The sequence below is a fragment of the Carassius auratus genome, chromosome 31 (assembly GCF_003368295.1).
Source record: "Carassius auratus strain Wakin chromosome 31, ASM336829v1, whole genome shotgun sequence".
NCBI classification, from domain to species: domain Eukaryota; kingdom Metazoa; phylum Chordata; class Actinopteri; order Cypriniformes; family Cyprinidae; genus Carassius; species Carassius auratus.
The window spans coordinates 3,060,151-3,074,784 of NC_039273.1; positions in this window are offsets into that span (position 1 = coordinate 3,060,151).

The following is a 14,634-nucleotide window of genomic DNA, read 5'->3' on the forward strand; positions in this document are numbered from 1 at the left end:
AGCGAGCGCCTGCTGAGTAGCCTAACATAAACATATAAGATGGTGTTTTTTTTATCTTTGGGGGTGTCAGGGGCATTGCCTGTTACGTCGTTTGGGTTATTGGGCTACCTTGTTGAACGCATAACATTATATTTCACACACCTTTTTTATTTTCCAAATTTAATTAATTAGTCCAACGAACCGTTCGGTACATAATGCGTACCGCGTACCGAACCGAAAGCCTCGTACCGAACGGTTCAATACGAATACGCGTATCGTTACACCCCTAATATATATATATATATATATATATATATATATATATATATATATATATATATATATATATATATATATATATTCAGTTCATTCTTGCTGAATAAAACCGATCCATGTCTTGACTTGATCTTGCTGACAAAATTTCAAACATACTGCATGTCAAAGTATGTATAAACCTTCACCTAAAAATACACTGCTTTCATGTAATCAAGCATGGCACTAAATACGGATCTCAAAACCAGGCCTCAAATTCCTCCAGGAGCAAATGTTTTTTTTATAACTTTATAGCTCTGCACTCTATGAAAAACTACCCCATAATTGAGAACTGATAAAATCTCCAGCGATATGAAAGAGTTACCAACAAGCAATACAATTGTCCTCTGGGTTTGTTCATTTTAATATAGACGTGAGACACATCACCTCACGTCTGCTGTAGACATACTTCAACTCTGCTGGACTTTGTACCTGTGTAGAATTACTTGGACTTAATTTGTTTAGGGAAGCTGTTCATCCTTGGTTCATAATGGAATGCATTTGATAAACTAAAAGAAGTATTTTAAACTCACCAAGGCTGGATTTCTTTGATCAAAAATACAGTAATATTGTAAAATATGTTTACTATCTAAAACAACCGCTTTCTATTTGAATATATTTTAAAATGTAATTTATTCCTGTGATCAAAGTTGAATTTTCAGCATCATTACTCCAGTCTTCAATGTCACATGATCCTTCAGAAATCATTCTAATATACTGATTTGCTGCTCAATAAACATTTCTGATTAATATCAATGTTGAAAACAGTTGTGTTACTTCATATCTTTGTATCAGGAGTCTTTTAAAGTTATAGAAATAGTAAGTTCAAAAGAACAACATTTATTTCATTTAAGTCTTTCTATTAATGGTTTATCTTTAAGGGTATGTTTTATCAATTTAATAAGTCCTTGAAGAATAAAAGTTTTTTCATTTCATTATATATATACACACACATACAGTAACCTCAAAGTTTTGTAGGTAGTCCAGATCAAAGTCATCTAACCCAGTATTAGCATAAATGTTTGTAATAGTGGATATAATGGAAAAATGTAAGTCTTCAGACATGTTGCCAGGAAGGATATCACTGTCCAAAAGTGATAGGGGTCGAGTTCTCTACTCAGTCCTGTAAATAGCAAGACTAGCACATGTTTTCAACCACAGTCATTTGAAAACCAATCAATTTGTCATGCTGTGCCCCCACCAACCACATTGCAGTGCATACACTGGATATATCTACTCCACCCAATCTGTGACCAGATCTTCACTTTTAGAAGTTAGACTTTCCCTTATGCTGTACGTGTGCCAATTTTGCAGGGTAACTATCATTTCTGACTGGGCTAATATCAAGGTTGAAACAAATAAAGACACCATAATCAAAACATAATATAAAAGTTAAGCAGCCATTTCAGGAATGGATGAAACCTCATTCCATGCTAGAAAGTAGGGGTCAATCTAACCACGAATGAAAGGGTATAATGACAGTGTTAACCTCTCCATGGGAGGGCTACAAATTAGCTTAGTAATGTGGAGACCCGTTAGTCTTCCGAAAAGATACAAATCCTATCTGAAAACGTCTTAAACCTGTAGAAAGTATCCTCAGATCCAGGTGTTGTCCTGCCATAAACCTTCATAATCCCATCACTTGATTGCGTCTGTGTTGTGGTGCCACACGTCTTAATGCTTTGACTTATCTACACTCCCATTCCAAAACACCACTGATAAACACATTATGGGCACCAGAGATTGGGACTTGGCTGAGCTCTTTTCATTGTTTTTTTTTAATGTTAAATAGTTAATGTTGGTTTTTTTTTTTTTTTTACTTTTTTTTTTTGTTGCATGTTCATGTGTGCAAAATGCTCTATCGATTAGCATTAACAATCTGAGAAAAAAATGTGTTTGTGGTCACTAAGATAAAAAAAAAAAACATTATTACTTTTATTCAACAGGGATGACAGTAAAGACATTAATACATTTAAAAAAGACTTCAATAAATGCTGTTTTTTAGCTTTTTGTTTGTCAGAGTATCCTGAACAAATGTCATGGTTTATGATGGTCTCCACAAAAATATGAAGCAGTACAACTATTTTCAATATTGATAATGTGAAATGTTTTTTGAGCATCAAATCAACATATTAGAATGATAAATTACATTTTAACATATATTCATATAAGAAACAGATACATTAAACTGTAAAAATATTTTACAATATTACTGTTTGTACCATATTTTTTGTTCAAATAAATGCAGCCTTGGTGAGCAGAAGAAACTTCTTTCAAAAACATATTTTTTTTACTGACTTTGAACAGTATGTGCTCTGAATAGATTTACATTTTTACACTATTAGTCAAACAAACTCAAAAAGTTTATTTCTTGTGCAGAAAAACAAGGTGCATTGTTTCAATGTCTCTGCAACTCGTTTTAAATACAAGGGAAAAAGAATGAAGTCTCCAAAATATCAAGTTCCAAAATCACAGTTTTAAATGAAGAGGCAAACAAAATATAAATCCAGAAGAGAATGAACCATGATTCTTCATACCATCACCATGCTTGCTCACTGGGGGGTTTAAGGCATTGCTCTATGTACAATGGTTTAAAACAATATGATTTATAAATTCCAATGGTTCCTCTGAGTTTTTATTGTTGAAATGCAGTATATATTTCACAGAGCACTGTTCTGTTGCTATAGTCCGATGAATCTATGGAATTCTGAGCCAAACATGTGAGGTAATCACTTTCAGAATAAAGCTCTGCCAACATTCTCATCTGTTCTTCATAAACTCTATCACAGGCTGCATTGTAAACCAGGCTTTTTTTCACGTCTCAGCATGTGTCTCTGCAGTGCCCATGCCAGAGAGAAGAATTTGAGGGAGCACACAACTGTTCAACAACATGTCTTGACGATTGCATTATGAATGCATTTACCAACTAGAAAATATGAGTGACTCCTGCACATGTGAAATGTTAAAGGGAGTACATACAAAAGATGTATGGTGGACAAATGACCAATGAGTCAAGTCTTTACACAGCAAATGAGTTGAGTAGAGGCTTGAAAGCACTTGTTGAGTGACTGCTTGGTGTGGCCTGCAACACAATGGTTGATTCTCAAAGACAGGAAACCTGACGCAAAGGGTGCAGCAACATAAGTCACCCCTTCCTGTGGAATAAAAATGGAACGGTTCACGAACTCTAAGGTTCGGGGTAGAAAGAATCATCGCCAAAACTATAACAATCAACTCATTTTCATAACCTATAAAGCTGAAACTGTTTCTAGAGTTTGTTTTAATCCCTAGACACTCATGAGGTTTTCATTTCCATAAATGTATAGAATAGGGTCTTGTTGTTAGAGGACCTACTTAATCGTAGTTATTATTGTGGTATCAAATACTTTAGATAATACTTCAGCTGTAAAAATGAACTGACTGGCCAGATTTCAAGTCAATCAGACAGGGCCTTACTTAAGTGAACTGTTCTTGGCCAGAATAATAAATATAACTTAATCATGATGGTCTTGCTGTCCAAGTAGATAAGCATGCAATCATCTTTCCAAGTGTGCTAATGGCAATCTGTAAGATGTTTGGAAAAAATAATGTCATATAACAGACTTTGAAAGTCCCAACTTCAGCGTGTTGAATCACATGCAAAAGTCCAGTATGTATAAGCTGAAAGGCATAACTGAGGAAACACATGGCCTCGAACAAACAGATGAACATGAAAAATCCATTTCCCCTGGTGCTGTTTTACTCTGTTGCTACAAAAAACCATCAGGTGATTTGTCCATGCCACTTTTTTAACGTCATGCAAAGGTGATTCTAGCAATGAAATGAGACCTCTGACGCAACTGGGACCTCCAAAAGTCAATATGTGGCCTAAGGGGTAAAATATGGCAGCCATCTGATTCACAATGTTCAGCCAAAACACAGCTGATAAACACATTATGGGCACTAGAGACTGGAACCTGGCTGGGACCTTTTCTATTGTTGAATCTGAAAAATGTTATGCATGATGGTGAGTGCTTTTGTCTGCAAAATACTATTGATTTGCCTTAACATGAAGTGGAAAAAATTACTGCATGCAAAATTGCAGGAGTATCATAAACAAATACAGAATAATAAGATTGAAAATGGTTAGAAAGACTTTGGTCTATGAAAGAAATGACTTATTAAGCATGGATGCATGAAACTGATAAACAGAATCAACAGTAAAGACATACAAAAAGTTTCAAAAGATGTCTATTTCCTTTCTATTCATTAAAGAATCCTGAAAATTGTATCACTGTTTCCTCAGAAATATTAAGCAGCACTATTTTCAAAATTGATAATAATAAATGTTTTAATGAATCAGCATATAACAAAGATTTCTGGAAGATCATGTGACACTGAAGGCTGGAGTAATGAGGCTGAAAATTAAGCTGTACCATAAAAAAAATCTATATATATATATTGTAAAAAATTCAGAAACTTTTATTTTAAATTGTATTATTTCACAATATAATGGTTTTAGTTCATTTTTAATCAAATAAATGAAGCCTTGATAAACATAAGAGGCCTCTTTCCGAAACAAAACTGTTGCTGCTGATGTTTTGTTTATGAAGAGACTCTGTTTAAAAGCATACACAGACAGTAAATAACACTTCCCATATTCTGAAATTAAAATGATGTAATCTTTCCAGCTGTATTCACGGGTAGAGAACTAGGACTAGGGCCATTAAAACACATGCTGCTCTCAACAACATGAAATATGCTTTCTGGAAAGATGGTTTTCATAGGAAAAAGACTGATCAATTCGGTCAATCAATCAATCTGTAAATACATAAAGCTAATATTCAGAGCATTTCAAAGAATTCCTATCTACTTTCCCCTAATAAGATACTACAACCACATTATACTAAAAAAATCATTACTCTCAGCTCATGTAACACAAAAAGTATCAGTCTTTAAGTCAATAAAGTGTATCATATATTTCTTGGAATATAAGGCTCTGATGAGGTCAGATTTATCCTCTTTGTTTAGTTGTCTTTTTGCATGCTGTATGGCCTTGCAAACAGAGCACTCAGTAGCGTCAGATATTTGTCCTGTGGGAATGAAAGTAAAATCCTAAATATTACAGAATCTGTCACTATGAATTATGCCAAGCCAATCAAACATGGTTTGTAATTTGCACAAAGTTTTCAAAGAAACAAAAAAAAAACAACAGCTTACATTATTCTTTTAAACATTACACAAGTTTTGCAGATTCACATTTCATGTAGCGAGCAGCACTTTTGAAATGCTATATATTTCATTGCAGTTGGAGCACATCACATCTCAAGAGAGTTTTTTCTTGTGAAAAGTGTGATATTGACCTCATTTCTGGTGTTTTCACAGACCAGCCCTGCCAATTAAGCATGCTGTGGCTTTTACGCTCTAGCTTGGGGGACATGTTTGCATGGAAACCAACTTAATTGAATAAGTGTCTGTTTGTTTTATGGACAAATTCCTCTTTGTTCAGCAACGGCATTGCATTGCTGCATTGATGCATCATAATAGACACAAATGCCAGCAGACTAAATAGCTTGTTTATTTTCTTCTCATAAGGCATTATCACCAAATTCTTCTGATAACACTACAACCAATCCGCCCTGCAACAAAACAGTCTGGAGTTTGAAACTCTAATTAAATCTGTTGATTTAACAGAAAAATAAACTTTAATTGAGAATGTTGTGTACACATCCCATATACATTTTCTTTATTACATATCCCTGGTCTTATTGTGCATATAGTCAATAAAGTATTTCATTTATTCCTTGGAATCTGTAAAACATGCAACTGGACAAGGATTATGCATCAATTTCATGATTAATTTATTGCTCTAGTATTCTCTCAGCATTTTCCATCAGGTACACACATGGTTTCTTAGTCTAAGACTAGCTAATCCAAACCAGAACTTTCCCATCGAATTTAAAGACATTTAAATTCCAGAGCCACCGCTGCACATGGAGGGAAAAATATGGGAAAGCTCGTCTTTCCTGCACTCAACACTGTTGATAAAGAAAATAACGTGGCCTGTGGTCTGATTGATCCCAACTACAAACTAAAAACTCACATTTCACTGCTGGTTATATATGCTCTATATAATTGTGTATGTGACAAATAAAAATCTTGAAATCTTGAAAATCACTGCTGGGAGAAAAAGTAGTCAAGACTACTGGTATCACTATTGATGGGTGTACTTCGTTAAAGTCTTGTCCACTTTGCAGCTTATTCTGGTCAAGAACTTTTCACTTAAAGGAAAACGCCGCCACTATGTTCTTCCATCAACTTAGACGAGTTGATACGTACCTCTCCATCTCAGTGCATGCACTAAGTCGCTGTAGCACGTGGTGCCACTATGCTAGTGTTTAGCTTAGCACCATTCATTCCTAAGGATCCAAACAGGGATGAATTTAGAAGCTACCAAACACTTCCATGTTTTCCCTATTTAAAGATGGTTACATGAGTAGTTACACGAGTAAGTATGGTGACACAAAATAAACAGTGACGATTTCCTATGCCTCATGGTGTGGTCTTGTGATGGTAAGCCAGGACACAATGCATGACTCTACTATATATGTGCTGTATGAAGTACGGCTCAATGATTTCACCATGCAGACTTATGGAAAGCATGCAGTATGTTGATACCTCCAAAGCAATAACTTTAGACGGCCACACAAAACTTTTGGCAATCATTCTAGTGCACATCTATGAAAAATTACCATTTTATTTGAATGAAAACCAGAGGGATTTCTGTACTCAATCAGCTATACTAAGGTAATGAAAAGAAAAGTTTTGAAGACCAGAGAAGTAGAAAGACTAAATGGATTAAAGCTCAAAAACTGATGCAGATACTCTTAACAACTTTAATTAAAAAGTTGGCAACAGATGAACAGTTGAACAACAATTTAATGTGTTTTCAGGCCTGATTAATCATTGTGCACAGAGTTACACTTCCAAAACGCAGATTTTCATAGTGTTACTGTAATCAGACAAAAAAAAATGTCACTCATAACACAGTTACACACAATATAAAGTAAATATAGCTTCTGATATAAAATGTTCATAGAAATAGGCCTATCATTTAAGTTTATGTGTGTGTTTCTGGTTGCAGAATGTTTTTTTATATATACATATATACTTTATATTTTATAAATAATAATTTTGCTCACCAATGCTGCTTTGATTTGATCAAAAATACAATAAAAACTGTAAAAAATTTGAAATATTATTAAATGTTAAAATAACTGTTTTCTATTTGATTTTTTAAAAGTAATTTATTCCTGTGATGCAAGTTGAATTTTTAGCATCATTACTCCAGTCTGCAAGAAACATTTCCTATGCTTAAATATTATTTAATGCTAAAAACTGTTGTGCTGCTTTATATTTTTGTGGAAAATACTTTTTAAAGATTTTTTAATGAATAGAGAGAAGCATTTATTTAAAACAAACTAATAAAAAGTCTCAATTTTATTCAATATCACTCCAAAAGAACTGCAACACACTTTATGAAAAGCATTAATAAGTCTATATTTCATGCTCAGTTCCTATCTTTAAATTCTGCATGTCCTAAAATCTTGCACTACATTAAACATATGCATCATCCTTCTTAACACTTCATCAAGATGTCATCATGTAATCGTTAATAAAGCATGCAGTTTTAACTGAGACCAAATGCTCACTGATGAATGTACACATTGCTCAGCTCAATTATCAAGTGCTGATTATGCAAGTGAGTGCACTCTACAGTAAACACAAAAAAAGAGTGAAGGAATGAACAAGTAAAGATGTAATGTTTTGAAACTCATCATCATAAAAGGGAACGCTTGAGAACAAAGAAGTGAGAAGAAGCTTTGGGATTGAGCAGATGGGCTTTGAAACCTCCATTTCTCCCCCACAGCCTCCTTCTTTCTTACTTGGTCTCTCTAAAAAGCTGTGTGTGATTAAAAGAATAAAAAGGCAGCCACAATGGGGCTCAAGAAAATCTGGTTCTAATAGAGGAGTTTCCTGCGATGGCAGGAAATAGCTGTCATTTCTGCAGGGTTCACTTTCTTCCTACTCACTCTTCGTAATTCATAAATGGTCAAATAAGCTGGCACGTGCCATATCCAAATAAATGCTCTCACTTCATAGTTTATGGTATGCTCTCAACTCCAATTGGTCTTCAAGAGGAGCAACAACTAGTCCATTATGTAAATGCAAGTAAAAAAATTTGGGCTCTTTTTCAATTGTTAGTCTATATAGACATGCATTAGATGGACATATTTGATCTCATTTTTCTCTAGTTTTTAGCAACTCATTGGAACAATTGTTGTATTTAAAAGCACATCTCTGTTTCCTCTGCTCATACATGCACATATATTTACATCCAAAGTGCTTGTAGCAAAGATGGATAACAAACTTGACCAGTATGACAACAATCTGCCCAACAAGGATGCATTAAACTGATCAAAAGTGAAGTCAAAGACATTTAAAATGAAACAAAAGATTTTTATTTTAAATCATTGTTCTTTCTATTCATGAAGAAAAAAAGGTTTCTTGGTTTTCACAGAAATATTAAAGCAGGACAACTGTTTTCAGTGTTGGAATATATTCAGTAAAGTATATCATTTGGAATCCCTGTAAGTCATGAATGCGTACCTGCTGGTCTTTTCTGCAGGGTTACAACAGACAGAGTGCCATAAAATGCCTTGAGAGTCTGCTAATAAGGACCTGAAGCTGCCACAGCAATAACCCTGTCTCACTTCAGATGAAGGCACATTCTCTCAAGCACTTAGAGTCAAATTCTGCATGCTGGGAAACATTATAATACAGTTTAATACTGATGCATAGTCAGTAAAAGAGGGCTAAACTGACCATTATCAACAAATAAATATGGGCTTCTTGATGCTATTATATAAAGCTCCCATTGTGAATTTCAGTTTATAAAATACATAATTGATAAAGTCCTTAAATAAGATCTGCAACAGTAAACCAGGTCATTGTCATGACACAAGGGGTTCTTTAAAACTCATCTTGAGAGTGTAAAAATAGTGGAGGCTTTTAAAAAGGAAGTCCTTGGTAGAAAACAGGAAGCTACAAGCATATCTGTCTTTCCTCAGACTAGATTTATTTTAATAGAATAACCTTCTTAGTCTGTGATCTGTCAAATTTCCATAATTCAGTTTTTCTGTGAATTTTGGAAAGCTACTGGCTGTTATGTATTCCCGATCAGTCAAATATTTCTCTCTTCTGTTTTCATTCCTCTAAATCCATGAAATGTTCCGATTGATGCCTCGTGGCTGGAAAGAAGACTAACAGATTTTCCACAGCTCAATTTAATAGACTGACAGCTGATAAAGCCCCATATGGTGACTACAACTTCACCATCACAGTCTAAACAAAGGGTTTAAAAAAGGAAATGTTAACTAATCGACTCGATAATTTGTTTTCCATGTGACTGCATTCAAACAGTATCAGAATCACTAAATAAAGCTAAACCTCAACTAGTCCCATGTGTGGAAATGTTTCATGTACTTGGAAAAGAGTACTGAACACTGTTCCGTTGTATGAAAAAGGTATGCAAACAAAACAAAAGGAATGGAAAAAGTGAAAGGGAAGATTAAAAAAAAGAAAGACCAAAAAAACTTTCTACACAGTAATCCTGAAAAGTTTCTGAACACTTAAGCTTCACTTAAAAACGAAGAAAGATATGAACACTATAAGCAAAATATTATACCTTTCAAAGGTCTGGGGTGAGTTTTGAAGGAAATTAATACTTTAATTCAGCAAGGGTGCATTAAAAAATGATCAAATGTGATAGGAAAGACATTTCTTTTCTGATTTGGATTTCAAATAATTGCCGTTCTTTTGAACTTTCTATTCATCAAAGAATCCTGAACAAAATGTATCATGGTGGATATTCTGAAGGATCATGTGACAATGAAGACTGGAGTAATGATGCTGAAAATTCAGCTTTGAAATCAGGAATAAATTACATTTAAAAAAACATTAACATTGAAATTAGAGATTTAAATATGTAATAACTTTTTACAATATTACTGTCGTCACTGTATTTTTAATCAAATAATTGCACACTTGTTAAGCATAAGAGGCTTCTTTCAAAAACATAGAAAAATAGTTTGAACAGTGTATTACAAAAAGAAGCATGTTAAGGTTTACATGATACAAAATGGATATACTGTTAAAAATAAAAACAATAAAATATTGCATCACTTTGTTGAGTTAGTGGAACACATTGTTAGTTAATGTGATGAAAGACACCTATGGTTCCTCTGCTAGGACACTTGTGTAAACCTGAGAATTATTAAAAGACATTAAGCAGAAATGAATAAGGTAGAAAAAAAGTTATTTTTGTCAAGTTGGATTTGTGTGTCTTTGGTATCTACCGAAAATACCTCTCAGGGCCACTGCATGTTCTTGTAATCTAAGCAGTGCCTGTGTGTGTGTGTGTGTGTGTGTGTGTGTTGAGTGTTTTGAGAATGGAGCAGTCTGGACACTCAAGAAAATGGTCACATCGCACCAGCAACCTGAGCTTGTGTGTTACAAAGCCCAGCTCACCGTCTGTCCCCTTGGGTGAGAATTACCCTCAATTCTGACCCTGCACATGGTGTGGGCGGCTGTTTCTGGGGTTTGCATTATGTCATCTATGAAGTCTGTCTACACAAATCTTGTGCCACTCAGTTGTTTTTAGCCTCTAGTGGTCGTTATAAACCCATAAGCACACCAGCTCAAACTTAATCTCCAGATTTTGCATGCAATTATTTGAGGTTTGCTGCTTTTTACATAGACGTGTTTGTCTGAATGATCAGTTGTTTAAATCTGAACACATTCCCTTTGAAAGTGGAAGTCCCCTAAACTGATCAAGGACACAGGTGAGGGTCTGTGGGGGTGAGTGTACAGTTACTATGTGGTTTAAGCCCCTGAGGAGGAAAATAAGTTCACTAAAGCCTGTAGTGATCCAGACGCAGTCAGAAGATGGATGCTGTAACCTTTCACCCCAGCCATCACTCCTTACCCATCACCCCCGGCCCTCATAACACAACTCAACCACAGTGAAAATAACCTTTATTCAATGCACAAGAGCGATTATAGGGAACAAAATCATTTGACTAATATGTTAATATGTTTACTCTAACTTACAACATATTAGTCTTCCACAAGTGCCTAAAATCAATTGTTTGAACAATAAAAGACCATAAGCACAGTGATACTGTAAAACAAAAACAAAACAAACATAAATATACACATGTATACATATATATGTAAATAAGGCAAAGATTACTCTAGTATGTTTTACAAAAACGTCTTTATTTAAAAATGTCATGTTTAATTCATTGTAATTCTTTGTAATTAATTGTAAAATTTACTGTCAATTTCTGAATACATTTTTTTTACACCAATTTTTTTAACTAGGTTTTCAATGTGCACATGAAAACAAATTGTTATAACTCTGTTGGTAATTAGACATTAAAGTTTTTTTATATATATATTTATATTATCATTAGACAAATAATATTAACACTGTATTTTAATATAATATTTTATTAGCTTTATAATTATACTACTACTACTACTAATAGTAATAATAATAAAAACATTTATTATTTTTACTAATACTAATACAGCTAATAAAATAATACAAATAATATAAATAAATTGAATATCGTTTTATAATTTTGCGACTTGATGCCATGCATCAATGATTTTACTAGAGTTAATAGGTTTTAGCCAATGTACTTTGCATTGTGACTAACAACCCTCTTAAACCATTGTGAAATTCCTGGATTGGAGTCACAGATTGCTATTTTAATAGATTTTGTTAGAAAAGAGCCAATAGAGACTTATAGTCAACATAAATACATTCAACTATTATGATATACTGTATTCAACAGTTAAGCATTCCTATATAATTCAGAGCTATTCTGTTGTTCTGTGTTTGTTATTTATTAATTAGAGAAATAAAGGCCTACACACTCATGTTAGATGGTGATAAGTGAATAGTTTTGTCACTTACTGTAAATGTCGGGGCCACACAAGTTCTGTGTTTATATATGCGTTGTGGTAGGACGTGATTTTCTGGTGACCCTGGACAAGCTCCAAACACATCTGTCCGGCGATCACAGCTGTTGTGGCGATTGCTGGAATGATGCGGCCAGCAATTAACTTGCTCTGCAGATGAAAAAAAAAGGATATTATCAACTTTCACTTATGTACACACTGTGCACAGTTTGTGAATTACAAATCCATGTTTACTGGTACAATCAAGTCATGCAAAATATTTATGGAAAATAGTACATGCACAAAATAGCATCTGAAATGGAACTCTATGGTCTATTACTGTATAATCAAAATGTCTTTCCCCAGGGTGTACTGTATATTTACAGGAACTGAAGACACAAACCCCCGGAGGGGAATGCTGATCACTTTAGATCTTGTCTCACAAACAAAAGCACAGCGGAGTTGCTTGACAAAGACAAAAGTCATTTACTTTGTGGTGGTTGGCTGTTGGTGTATCGTAGTTCTCTGCCCTCAGGTTGGATGCTGCAACTATGACTAGTCCACGTGGAAACTACTGTCATCATCCTGGAACACAAGAATTAAAAAGAACATTTGGTAATGTACAAACAACTGCATTATTATAAGCACTGACACATAAGAGGGCTTCGCACAGAATGTTCTTCCATTCAGTCTCGGTTGTCTCTACATACAGTATGTATCAGACTCACATCATTGGCCAATGTGCTGCTTTTTATGCATTCGCTTTAAAATATACCTTTTTTTATTGGGGAAAATAAAAAAATAACTCTAAAGGATACTCGTCGATATATATTTTCTTAATATCATGCCATTTTTATTCATATTTTTAAAACACCTTTTGATTTGTCTACCAGCAAATATTCCCCTACCGACCATCTGTTCATTCATTACCACAGGGCAAAAGCGATGGAAAAAAACATCACACTTTGTTGTGTTCAAAGTGTGATGCTGATTGCTATATTTAGAGATGTATAAAAAACCAGAAGAATTTAAAAACAGGAACAATGTAGCCACAGGTATGTTTCCACACTTTGGTACAACAGGGTCTAGACAAAGATGTCATACCGTGTCATATTTAAACGTTGATAGCTTCCTATTTTATTCACATATAATGTTCCAGTAATACTGAACATGAGTCACATTAAACAGACTGCAACTGTTCCAGATTTAACTAGCAAATAGGGTTTGAGCGTAGTGTATAATTTGGCAACTTGATGCCACCAGAGTCCCCCAAATGCACATTCCACAAAAAAACAAAAAAAACAAAAAAAAACATCTGATCTAGCAAAGAATGCATCATCGCTTAAAGTGCACACACATACTTGCACATGCATATGGACATATAATACAACCTGTGGGGCCCAAAAGTCTGAGTCCACTAGCAAGGCAAGGCAAGGCAAGTTTATTTATACAGCACTAGAGATATGAATCATTTTTCTAATTTCATTTTTTTTTACATAGCCACATGATCAATGTCACTCATTTACTTACATCATCTGTGACCTAGAAATAGATCCTGAAATCTGATTTCTTCTTTATTATAACTACACTTGGTTTTAAAACGTTCAAAATCGTAAATCTTGCAAGACCATGCAAGACATTTATACACAGGAACCTTTGCCTAACCATTTCTATATGAACATTCCCAAAAAGATCCCAGAATTCTTTCATCTTCAGAGAAAAGACTAAAGACGGAAGCAACCAGAGAAAGAGAAATGAAGAAACGATTGTACAGGTCAGACTTAAAGACTGAAGAGACATGCAGAGAAACACACAGACTGAGACTAATCCTCTTCCTAACAGAAAACACGACTGAGATGTTGTTCTGAGACTGCTGCTCATTCAGTCTCCATGCATGTGTGTGGAAGCCCATGTGTCATGCAGTCACGACAAACGACAAAGCGAACACTGACTAAACCAGTGTGCATCCAGAGTTTTTCATAAGACCCGTCTGTGCGATGGACGCTCTCTCTCTGAGAAGCATGTCACAGCAGTGAGGTTCTGTGAAGAAGATCTGTCTCAACAGAGAGCAAGACTGTTTTCTCTGGTCTGTAATGGATGGAGCTGGTTAAGGGTCGATGAAAACTGCAGTCGGGGGTTGGATGCTTTAGGGCCAATTTTGTGGTTGAATGAGACCTCCTACCTGAGAGTGGACGCCAACATGTCTGACAGACTCATTGCACATACCAAATGTGTGCATTTACTGGGGATGCCAGTACATTTTCAGACACATTTTATGTTTAAAACTGCTAAAGGAATAATTCACACAAAAATTTTAATCATACTCATCTCATT